Genomic DNA, 12957 nt, shown 5'->3' on the forward strand with positions numbered 1-12957 from the left:
GGCCCAAAGTGTAATATTGAGCTCTCTAAATCAATGTGAACTGGAAGAGCAGCATCGTCTCAACTTGGCCGTGGCATTGTTTTGACGATGACTCAAAATGAAGACTATGCTGAAGATTAAAGTCAATAATAATTTAGTTTATAGTCAACTGCATTTGAAGGAAATCCTGTCCACGTTCTTCACATGCTTTCTTCGTCCTTATCTTTTCTCACCCAGCCTGTTATATTCAATACATTATTTACACCAGCCAGTCACATCAAAACAATGTTTGTCATAAAAACATAAGGTAAATCATTTTAGGCACGTTGTTTTCAGCATTTAACCAACCATATCAAATCTTTGAGTTCAGTATCAAGTTAAGTAGTTTGTTCAAGTTTGCTACACATTAACAACCTACTTAACTTGATACTTGCCTCACATCTATTAGCATACTGTATATTTTACATGCTCACGATATGTCAGTGTACGTTTTCAATTCACAAGGTGTATTTTATTGTCCAGACTAGGCAGCAGACAACTGGTCTATTCTAAACATAAATGAATGTCTTCATTCTTCTCTTATTTATACGTTGGTTTCCTCTTCTATAACCCTGGTGTCCTGATCAGCAGAAGAGTTGAAGCCTCGTCTTCTGACATTTACATAAATTGTACTGTCCTCCTCCTGAAACACTGTTTTGTCCTTGCTAGAGTTTTGTTTCCTTAAAGAAAAAGGAGGAATAAATACACTTTCTTTTTTTCTTCTTCAATGCTGACAAGAACATGATATAGTTAATATAGTTAGTTAAAATTACAAATGAGTATCAGGCCTTAAACTGTTATTTTAATGTGTTAGGTCCAGGAAACTCACCAGGCCCACAACATAACCAAAGGAAGCACCAGCACTGCTACCGCCTTGACTCCAATACCAACACGAATGATGAGAAGATGAACTGTAAGAAAAGGACAGGGTTTTTAACATTAATGTTAGTTGCATGAATGATTTATATATAATACCGCATATGTGTCCACTGAGGTGCATGACCATGAAAGAAGAAAAGAGATAATAACAAGTGGGAATTACATTCGAGTGATGCTCACCTTGGTCTCCACGATGATGGTCAATTTCTGTTGTTTTTGTCTGTGCGCCTAGGGTGGTGGTTCTTGCTATAATGACAAGATTTAGTGAATACAATATACTATTAGTTGCATGATTGTTTTCTAATATGGTATAGATCCACTGAGAGCTAATAACAAGAACGACATTAAGAACAATAAAACTAGCACAATTTATATTTATACATTTGAATTAATCAGTTACTTATTCTTCAAATATATAGTCTATAGGCTATAGTTTAAATATAGAACTTTTCATGGTTGCTTGTATTACCGGTTAACAACTAAAATGAACTGAACTGGAGTCAACTTTCAGATTAGTATTTCCTAACGCATCTGATTATTTTCTTTGTGTTTCCTTGTGTTTTCATGTGTTGTTATAGTTTTCACACCTTTTTTTGGTGACTTTGTTCGTTTTCTTTTCTTTTTTATCTTTGCAGTAGGTGTCATTGTTGCGACCGTAGGTCGCATTTACTACCAAAACCTCCACCGGCTGTCTGTGAGTGAGTGAGTCCGTCACACTTTTGCCCTGCTCATATCTCCACAACCGTTGCCCGCATCCATGCCAAATTTTGCACACACACTCCTTGACTGCCAAACTACAACCTCCAAGGACCCCGGAGCCCCAGGGACCCCCAGGTCCCTGGGGGACCCCCAGATGTAAAAAATGACCAAATGTGCTCATACGTCACACGTCACACTTTTTCCCTGCTTATATCTCCGCACCCGGTGATCCGATCCATGCCAGATTTTACACACACACTCCTTGCCTGCCAAACTACAACCTCCAAGGACCCCCGGAGCCCCAGGGGGACCCCCAGATGTAAAAAATGACCAAATGTGCAAAAATGACCAAATGACCACCCCAACGGGGCTGCTCACGGGGAATTCCCGGGGACCACCCACTCCTGGTGCTCCAGAACGGATGCAAAAGTGGTGGCGCCCCCAGTGGAGGACCCCCTGCCACTGCAGCTCACATAAAATGCCGTAACTCGGCCTAGGAGCGTCCGGGAGAGCCGGGGCCGGTACCTATTCGTCCGCCAAGGCAACACGGAGACCCCACCCCTCATTTCTCACATGGCCCTATTCTAGCGCCACCTTCAGGCCGATTTTTAAAACACATTTTTGGACACTGCTCCTACAGTTTTTGCCCTAAAATCACAAATATCACTACACAGCATGTCTACACTCATGTCATCAACATGGATCAGGAAGATTTTGGAAAAACACATTTTTGCCCTATTTGTGGAGATAAGCCACCTACGGTCGCTTATCTCCCGATTAGGGAGTCTTACTGGTTGTCGTTGGCTTGTCAATTGCTGTCAGGAACTGTCTTTCATCATTATCTGTGATGAGGATAAAGAAAGCACTGTACAGATTAGAACACATTCTCACAGTAAGCTTCTCACAATAAGGTTCACCTAAATTACAAGGGGAAACAAATACTGGCCACAAACATCGAGGGACAGCGAATGCATTTCCCGGCAGCGGCGTCTGCCGCGGCGTCGTCGGACTTGCCGACAACAGCCGCGGCAATGATTCGTATGCCGTGGCAATTATACCTAATCCGTGGCAACGCCGGACAGACCGACAATCGAGCTGCGTCAGCCGCTGTTGCCGAACCTATCCCCCCCCCCCCCCCCCCCCCACACACACACACACACACGCACGCAGGCACGCATGCATGCACACACGCAGGCACCATGATCAGCAGTGGACCAACGTGCTCATATAGTCAATTATGTATAAAAAAATGAATGAAGTATTAAAACAGTCATGTCTGCTCTCTCTGGTGGTCGCTTGCTGACCTTCCGGATCTGCTGGTGGACCACCGGGTCCGCCGGGCCACACTGGCAGCCGCCGTAGCCGCCGTCACCTGCCGGGCTTCACCGGCAGCCGCCGCTAGCAGCCGTCACCTGCCGGGCTTCACCGGCAGCCGCCGCTAGCCGCCGTCACCCGCCGGGCTTCACCGGCAGCCGCCGGTGACCCGCCGGGCTTCACCGGCAGCCGCCGCTAGCCGCCGTCACCCACCGGGCTTCACCGGCAGCCGCCGCTAGCCGCCGTCACCCGCCGGGCTTCACCGGCCGCCGCCGGTAGCCGCCGTCACCTGCCGGGCCTCACCGGCCGCCGCCGGTAGCCGCCGTCACCTGCCGGGCCTCACCGGCCGCCGCCGTCACCTGCCGGGCCTCACCGGCAGCCGCCGATAGCCGCCGTCACCTGCCGGGCCTCACCGGCAGCCGCCGTCACCCGCCGCTTCTACCGATCCGCCGGTCCATCTGCCGGTGCATCGGCGGCGGCCACAGTGCTGCCAGAGATGGGTCTATCTGTCTGTCTGTCTGTCTGTCTGTCTGTCTGTCTGTCTGTCTGTCTGTCTGTCTGTCTGTCTGTCTGTTCCACCCTTTCCTTAGTAGCCTAGTAGTAGTAGAAATAATAATAATAATCTGTGTCTATCAATGTCCCTCCCTCCACCTCCTCGCCTCTCCACTTCTATCTATCCATTTTACGCACAGCTGTTTTGCGCTGCACGCATCCCGCCACACACACACACACACACACACACGCACGCACGCACGCACGCACACACACACACACACACTGACAAGCGCTGTGGGATTACTTGATTATTTTTAAACCAACACCACTTTCTATTATCTGTATTTATTTTGTTACAATTTCCCCCCCAATGCCCATCTATCTTTTCCCTTCGTTTTTACCCCTCCCTAGTCCCAAATATACAGTATAGGCTAGGGTGACCATATTTTCAGCCACTCAAACCGGGACGCAAAACACTGTTGCCTAAAACTGGGACCCTAAAAGCAATGCGCACGTTACCGCGCACGCGCGTGCCCATTCTCTAACGTTCGTGCACGCGCACACACGCACCGCAGGGTTGCAAACAGGCAGTGAGTGATTGACAAACAGCCTCAGCGTTGAATTCAGACACGCAATGAATTTGTTCCTTTTTTCTGATTGGTTAGGTGAGCATGTTTTCATGAAAAGAACATGATAAATGTCTATGTAACCACTGAAAACAGCTACTATTATTTTAATTCTGGCGAAAACCGGGACAATTTTGCAGTGAATGTTGAAAACCAGGACATATTAGTGTTTTAGAGATATTTGTCGGGACACCAGGACACGCAGCTTGAAAACGGGACTGTCCCGGGTAAAACGGGACGTCTGGTCACCCTAGTATAGGCTTATGCCTTATTGTATTCATTTTATTGTAGGCTATATAGTTAACGAATGGGCGCCTCGCCGCCACCGCGAGGTTTTGGCCGTAGCGCGCCGGGAACGACCCACGGAGCGAGCAACGAACACCGTCTCGCCGCCCCGCCAACGAGGGGTCGCGCGATCCTATACGGCCGGAGCTATACGGTCGTTTTACTTTTCAGCCAAAGTAGCCTATAGCCGAAAAGACGCGCGGCGGGCAACAGAGTGTCTCTTTTATTAAATAAAATAAACATTTCATCTGTATGTCTCATATGTGTAGGCCTATTTGAAACCAAACAGCACTGCTTTCTTTTTTTCGTCTCCAATTAAATTTGGATTCGGTTTTAACCGATTGGAATCAAGGATTGTAACTTTGGAGTTTGGAAGTGGGAAAGTGATGCTCACCTTGGTCTCCATGATGATGGTCAATTTCTGTTGTTTTTGTCTGTGCGCCTGGGGTGGTGGTTCTTGCTACAATGACAAGATATAGTGAATACAATATACTATTAGTTGCATGATTGTTTTCTAAATGCTAAATGCCTAAACTGTAAACTGTAAACTGTAAACTGTAATATGGTATAGATCCACTGAGAGCTAATAACAAGAACGACATTAAGAACAATAAAACTAGCACAATTTAGATTTATACATTTGAATAAATCAGTTACTTATTCTTCAAATATATAGTCTATCTAGGCTATAGTTTAAAAATAGAACTTTCAAATAATTTATGGTTGCTTGTATTACCGGTTAACAACTAAAATGAACTGAACTGGATTAAACTTTCAGATTAGTATTTCCTTACGCATTTGATTATTTTCTTCGTGTTTCCTTGTGTTTTCATGTGTTGTTGTAGTTTTCACAGTTTTGGGTGACTTTGTTCGTTTTCGTTTCTTTTTTATTGTAGCCATCGTCGTCGTTGTTGTTGTTGTTGATGATGATGTCTTTGCAGTAGGTGTTGTCATTGTTGTTGTTGTTGTTGGCTTGTCAGTTGCTGTCAGGAACTGTCTTTCATCAGTATCTGTGATGAGGATAAAGAAAGCACTGTACAGATTAGAACACATTCTCACATTAAGGTTCTCACAATAAGGTTCACCTAAATTACAAGGGGAAACAAATACTGGCCACAAACATCACCTCCCAGCTCCCCGGGCCTGGCACTACATGACGCCAGTCCCCAGCATCCAACAGTCCTCCTCATTGCGACCAGCCCCCCAACACAACAATTAATGCAACCTTTCCCATTCCAGTGTGGGAAACTCACCATCCATGCAAATCACCTTCAGCTCACACTCTGAATCAGCCCCATAGAGGGGACACACACAATATTAGACACTTGCTACGTGCATCCCCATCCCCTGTACTAAATGGCCCTCAATCCATAAAAATGGCATTGGTCAACGCTAGATCAATGCGAACCAAGCCACATACCGGTATTCTCAACAACTTCTTCACATCCTGTGGATTAGATTTTTTATTCCTCACTGAGACCTGGCTGGAGGTCGGTGAGTTAAGTTCCCTCATTAAACTCTCTCCCACTGACTGTAATTTCGGTCCCATCCTCTTTTACAGTACACTTTAAGACATAATAAGACATAATAAGACAGAATAAAGCCATAATAAGAAATAATGTGTTGGTAATTAGAGGTAATATATTTTATTAGACAGAAACAAAGACAGAATACTAGAAAGAGCGAATACATTCTCTGGCACCGTCACCTGCCGCGGAACTGCAACGGCAGACACTGCCGCACGACCGCTAGTTCGACCAGCAGTCGCACTGCATCGCCGGCGATAGGACCAGCAGTCCCGCCAGTAGGACCGGCGGCCGCCACATGGACCGGGAGGTCCCGTAGCGGTAAACTGCCCGTCCGTGCGGTGGTGGCTGAGACAGAATAGCAGAAAGCGAATACATTATCTGGCACCGGCATCGCTGGTAACTGCCGCGGCAGCCACCACCGCACGGACGGGCAGTTTACCGCTACGGGACCTGCCGGTCTGTGCGGCGGCCGCCGGTCCTACTGGCGGGACTGCTGGTCCTATCGCTGGCGATGCAGTGCGACTGCTGGTCGAACTAGCGGTCGTCCCTGCTAGAAAAACCAGCACAAGACCAGCAGTAAGACCAGCACCAGCCAGCGCATGTTGTGTTTTACTGCTGGTCTGTGCTGGTCCCACCATCTAAACCAGCATGAACCAGCACAGACCAGCACCAGCACAAAACAGCGCATGTTGTGTTTTACTGCTGGTTTGTGCTGGTGCTGGTCTGTGCTGGTGCTGGTATTATTAGCTGGTTTAGGTTTAGCTAATTAGGTTTAGGTTTAGCTTTAATTTGCTCTTTACTCTGGTACTTGAATCCTGTTCCGATGCTCTGCTCCATGGGTATTTGACCATATTAGATTGTGACATTATTATTGACATTGTGAGTGGGATTCGAACTTACTACCTCTCTGGATCTTGAGTCCGGTACTGATCCTCTGCACCACCGGAACCTGTTAGTTAAAATGGGTGTTTGTCCCTATTTGTATATGACCAGCTTAGACCAGCACAGACCAGCACAGACCAGCACCAGCACAGACCAGCACCAGCACAGACCAGCAGTAAAACACAACATGTGCTGGTTTGTGCTGGTGCTGGTCTGTGCTGGTGCTGGTCTGTGATGGTGCTGGTCTATGCTGGTTTATGCTGGTTCATGCTGGTCTGTGCTGGTCTATGCTGGACCAGCACCAGCACAGACCAGCAGTAAAACACAACATGTGCTGGTTTGTGCTGGTGCTGGTCTGTACTGGTCTGTGCTGGTCTATGCTGGTTCATGCTGGTCTGTGCTGGTTCATGCTGGTCTGTGCTGGTGCTGGTCTATGCTGGTTCATGCTGGTCTGTGCTGGTGGACCAGCATGGGACCAGCACAGACCAGCATAGACCAGCACCAGCACCAGCACAGACCAGCATGAACCAGCATAAACCAGCATAGACCAGCACAGACCAGCATGAATATTGTGCTGGTCTGTGCTGGTTTTTCTAGCAGGGGTGCGGCAGTGTCTGCCGCTGCAGTTCCGCGGCAGGTGACGGTGCCAGAGAATGTATTCGCTCTTTCTACTATTCTGTCTTTGTTTCTGTCTAATAAAATATATTAGCTCTAATTACCAACACATTATTTCTTATTATGGCTTTATTCTGTCTTATTATGTCTTATTATGTCTTGAAGTGTACTGTAAAAGAGGATGGGACCGTAATTTCCTCAGTTCCCCTTGGACCACAGGCCGTGGCCGTGGCCTGGCCTGTATATTCAAAAACAGTTTCCACTGCCGTCCTCTGACCCCGCTCCCCTACTCCAGTTTTGAACTCCAACTGTTTTAAGTCGACCTATCTTTCCCAGTGCTTTTTGCCATAGTGTATCGACCACCAAAAACCTACAACTTCATCCGAGAGTTCTCAGATTTTCTGTCCTCTATTGTCCTTAAATGGGCCAAAATCGAGATTCTGGGGTACTTCAATATTCATGTTGATTGCCCATCCAGTCCCCTCGTGAGAGATTTCGTAAATCTTATCGACTCTCTCAATTTTGTCCAAAATGTCAACGGCTCCACACACGAGCATGGCCACACACTAGATCTCATTTTATCTTATGGTTTTTCAGTTGCTAATGTTGAAATATGTGACCAAGTGCTCTGTCTGTCGGACCACAAGTCGATTGTATTTAGTGCCACTCTACCCCATCAAGTACCTAAAGCCCTCCTGGGCCGTCCTTCATGACACAAACAGTGTATCCACCACACCATAAACTTCTCCAACTCCTACTCCGCAGCCCCAAATTGCTGTATTACCGAGGCCCCACCCCTCCACCTGAGCACTGAAGTGTTGGTCACCTTATTCAATTCCACCTGTCTAGATATCCTGGATCATGTTGCCCCTCTAAAATCCAGGTGGCCCAAACCCAAAACTCAGCCTTGGCTATATATAATGAGGCCACCAGAGCTGCACGGCAAGACTCTAGAAATGCAGAGCGAAAGTGGAAAGCGAACCGGCTACAAGTTTTTTACAACACCCTGTAGTCGGAGGCCTAAGGGAGATGACATGGTAATCTCGCGCTAATAAGTCTAAAAGCGCGAAATATTGCACAGATGTAGCCCAGGGTATGCTCTAATGATTTAGCTAGGGCGCCCGAGTCGGCGACCTTCGGGGTCGCCACAGCGGCCAAATCAAGTTGGGCTCCCATCGACATTGTTGAAACTGAAAGAGTAAAATATTTCTCAAACCTTATCACCAAAAACTGCCACAGACCAAATTCATATTTAGCAAATTGCACAAATCAAATCTTTTCTTTCAGCCCACGATCTAGAGAAAGTAATCCATGCCCTTGTAACATCAAGGCTGGATTACTGCAACTCCCTTTACATAGGGTTGCAAACTACCTGGCTCCTGCTGGCACCCGTAGACGGGACCACATTACGCCTGTACTGGCCTCTCCATTGGCTGCCAGTCAGGTTCAGAACCAATTTTAAAATCCTTTTATTTGTTTTTAAAGCCTTAAATGGGCTAGCACCACCCTACATCGTGGAGCTATGCGGATCCAGTTAATATCCTTATGAAATTAGTGTGAACATACTGAGCAGGTGTTTAATACAAAGGAAAACAAAGGAAAAGGGTATCTCATTAATATATACAGTAGCAAGCAAAAAGTCTCAGATATTACTCACTTTTGATCACGTTCAGATACACAGCTGGTTTACTGTTGCAGTAGTACAAACCAGAATCTGTGGCCTTCACTTCACTGATAGCGAATGGGTTGTCTTTGGAGTACTGGTAGGGGATGTTTTCTCCATTGATCATTCTGCTCCATGTTGCAGCTTTTGAACCTGTGACAGACTGAGGGCAGCTCAGAGTGACCATGGTCATTTCTACAGCCGTTTGTTGCTTTGTACCTGTAACATGCAATGAGAAAAAATATACATTGACATTAGTGTTGATTGTGTCGACTAAAACTATGATGAAAAATGTTCGTCTACCTTTTTTCACTTACAAAAACGAAATAAAAACTAAATAAGAACTATTAAAGCTATGATGACTAAAACTATGAATAAATATATTGACAATTTCGTCAATAAATACTAAAATGTTAGGGAGGGACTAGTGGAGAAGAGATCCAGTAGAACGACTAGTCATTTTATGTTTGGTTGTTGCAATCTGAAAATTGCAGATCTACAAGCTCACAACACATTGTAATAATAATAGTAATAGTTACCTATATTTCCCATGGGGGAAATTCAGATATCGCAGCCCAACCCAGCTGCCTTTTTTTTTTTTTTTTTTTTTTATCAGCTTTAACCCAGTAGTCCGAGCGTTTCAGGCAAGAATCGTGCACTTTATGAAAGAAGCATGAAATTTGGCACACAGTTAGAACATGCCATATGGAACATTTTTGGCTATAGGGGCATCACAGATTTGTCTTGGGAAACTTGTGGGAGCCAATCAAAGTTGGGCTCTCATAGACTTTACTATATAGTAAAATAATACAAAAAATAAATATGCTTTAAGTAGCATGTGAGGGGTCAAACTAGGTGTTGTTCGGGATTCTGAATCCAATGCAGGCATTTGTTTTGCACGAAAAACATTCCTTTCCAAGAAACGGACGCCAAAAAACTGTGAAAAGTGATGACTCATCAATAAACCATAGTTTTATCACTTTTATGGTGTCCGTTTTTAGCCCAAGGAATGTTTTTCCTGCAAAACAAATGTTTGCATTGGATTCAGAATCATGAAAAACACCTAGTTTGACCCTTCACATGCTACTTAAAGCATATTTATTTTTTGTATTATTTTACTCTATAGTAAAGTCTATGAGAGCCCAACTTTGATTGGCTCCCACAAGTTTCCCAAGACAAATCTGCTATGCCCCTATAGCCAAAAATGTTCCATATTGCATGTTCTAACTGTGTGCCAAATTTCATGCTTCTTTCATAAAGTGCACGATTACATCAAAATACTGCCCGAAACGCCTGCACTACAGCTGAACTCAACCCAGTGATGCCCACAAGGAGCACAAGGGGTAAGGGGAGCAGTGATAGCTGGAGCGGGGAATCGTACCTGTGGCCTCTGGGGCCTCCGGAGTTCTAGGTGTGGACACTAACCACTCAGCTATCACTGCCCTAAATCATATCAATGCTCATTGTGAGCTTGTAGATCGGCTATTTTCAGCATGCAACCAAGTGTAAACACCTGCCATTATGGCGCCATACATTTTAGAAAATCTAAAAAAAATCTGCATTTTACAAAATCAACTGTAGATTTAGTTGATAAAAACTAGCCTAAACTAAAACATATCAGATGACTAAAATATGACTAAAACTAAATGGAATTTTATTCAAAAGACGATGACTAAAACTTAAAATGTGCTGTCAAAATCACTCACTAACTGACATTGCATTGCAGTTGTTTATAGAGAGTATTAAAAGGAGACATTTTGAATTAAATCGTCAACAACCTACCTTGTGGTATCACTGTCAGTTCCACAGCTGGCTCACCATCACAGTAGTACAACCCAGAGTCTGAGATCTCAATACTTCGTATAAACAGTGACTTATAACCATCTGCTATTGAAGAGTATCGTTTATATGGGTCATTATGTCTGATGTCACCATCAGTGGTAGCAGTAAGAATATCAACGTTTGTTCCTTGACTTTTTCTGCTCCATTTGACTTTTTCCTTCACTTGATGAGTGCATTTAAGGGTGGTTTCGTTCTTCTCTGCAGCTACTACATGAGAAATGTCTGTAAAACAAACAAAAACTGAATGTGAATTCTAAATTATAAGAAGCATTTTAAGATTGATACATGTTCTATATAATTTCACAGTTAAAAGATGGAATATATTAAGTAAATACATAGACCTACTAGTTACTTTAACCTCAACTGCAGTAAGCTCAAACTTAAACATTGAAATGGAAGGTAAATTATGCTGAATTGTAATCAAACATTATGAAACGTTCTTACCTGCACAAGCATCAATGCTTACATAACTCAACACAATGACAGAGAACAGGCAGCCACAAATGTTCATCTTCATCCTGTCACTGACTGAAAAGAAATGACAAACTAGTGAGAACTGAGACTGGCCACATGTACACCAACACCCCAATTCAGATACACAAAGAACCAGGAACTGCGTACATGCACGTCTGTTACAGTATAATACCGTATGTGAAAAACACTTTGTACAGATGTTGAAATGAAATATGTAATGTTCTATTCTGGCCACCTTGTTGAAATGAAACATGTTTGAATGCCACAATATGGGAGAGTTGCTGTTGTTTTTGGTGGTGGTAGTGGTTATGATGGTGATAATGGCGTTTTGATAAACAAACTTAAAATGGTAAGGTCAATGGGTCAATTGCCACAATAAGCAGAGTGTGCTCAGACAAGACACTGAATCCTCCTCCGATACTGACTCATTTTACAGTCAGATAATGTCAAATTAATAATCTCACATTCATAGCACAATTTCAAAGTTAAAAGTTATACCTTACATCTTGTTGTAGAGGATGCTTAGAAAATGTACACAATGTTCATTCTAGCATTTTGTATGTAGGAATGGGGAATTATGAATGATCACAAAACATATTGTTTATACGTTGTAATGCTATTTAGATCACATAAAACAGTTTGATTAACAACTAACTTTCTTTGGGTTGGCCATAGTAAAAAATGTATCTACTTGGTCAAAATGAAACAGACACACAAAGATTATTACATTTCCAAGATGTTTAATTGTTTTAACAAAATGTATGATTATTCATTCATTGGTAGATCTTGCACAAACGGGGCCAAAGCTATGGTCATATTTAACTTTCTGATAGTGAAGCTGTCCAACATTTCAACATTTCCATCTCACAATGCAGCTGACACCATTGATTGATGACTGAGATGATAAAACTGTAGTATGGAAATAACAGCCAGTATGGCTTGGGTAAACTGCAAATGTTACACTTATGGCACTTTTGGATTGAAATAATTACCAGAAGGATTTTGCTGTTTTTTGGTACATGCTGGCCCAAAGTGTAATATTGAGCTCACTAAATCAATGTTAACTTGAAGAGCAGTATCATCTGAACTTGCCTGTGACATTGTTTTGATGATGACACAAAATGAAGATTATGCTGAAGAGTCAATAATAGTTTAGTTTATAGTCAACTGCATTTGAAGGAAATCCTGTCCACCTTCCCTATCCTTTCTCACCCAACCTGTTATATTCAATATATTATTTACACCAGCCTGTCACATCAAAACAATGTTTGTCATAAAAACATAAAGTAAATCATTTTAGACATGTTGTTTTAAGCATTTAACCAACTATATAACATCTTTGAGGTCACTATCAAGTTCAAGTATTAATTCTTACATAACTCAACACAATGACAGAAAGCAGGCAGCCACAGATGTTCATCTTCATCCTGTCACTGACTGAGAAGAAATGACAAACTAGTAAGAAGAACTGAAACTGACCACACCAACACCAGTCCCCACTAACTCAGATACGCACAGCAAAACCTAAAATGTCTGTGTGTGACACTGTGTGCATGTCTGTTGAATTTGGGGCATTTTGTGCTTTTACATTTGGACATTCCGTATGAAAAGTAATTCTATATGCAGTGATGCAGAC

Source organism: Nannobrachium achirus, assembly GCF_963921795.1.
Source record: "Nannobrachium achirus genome assembly, chromosome: 10".
Classification (NCBI taxonomy): Eukaryota; Metazoa; Chordata; class Actinopteri; order Myctophiformes; family Myctophidae; genus Nannobrachium; species Nannobrachium achirus.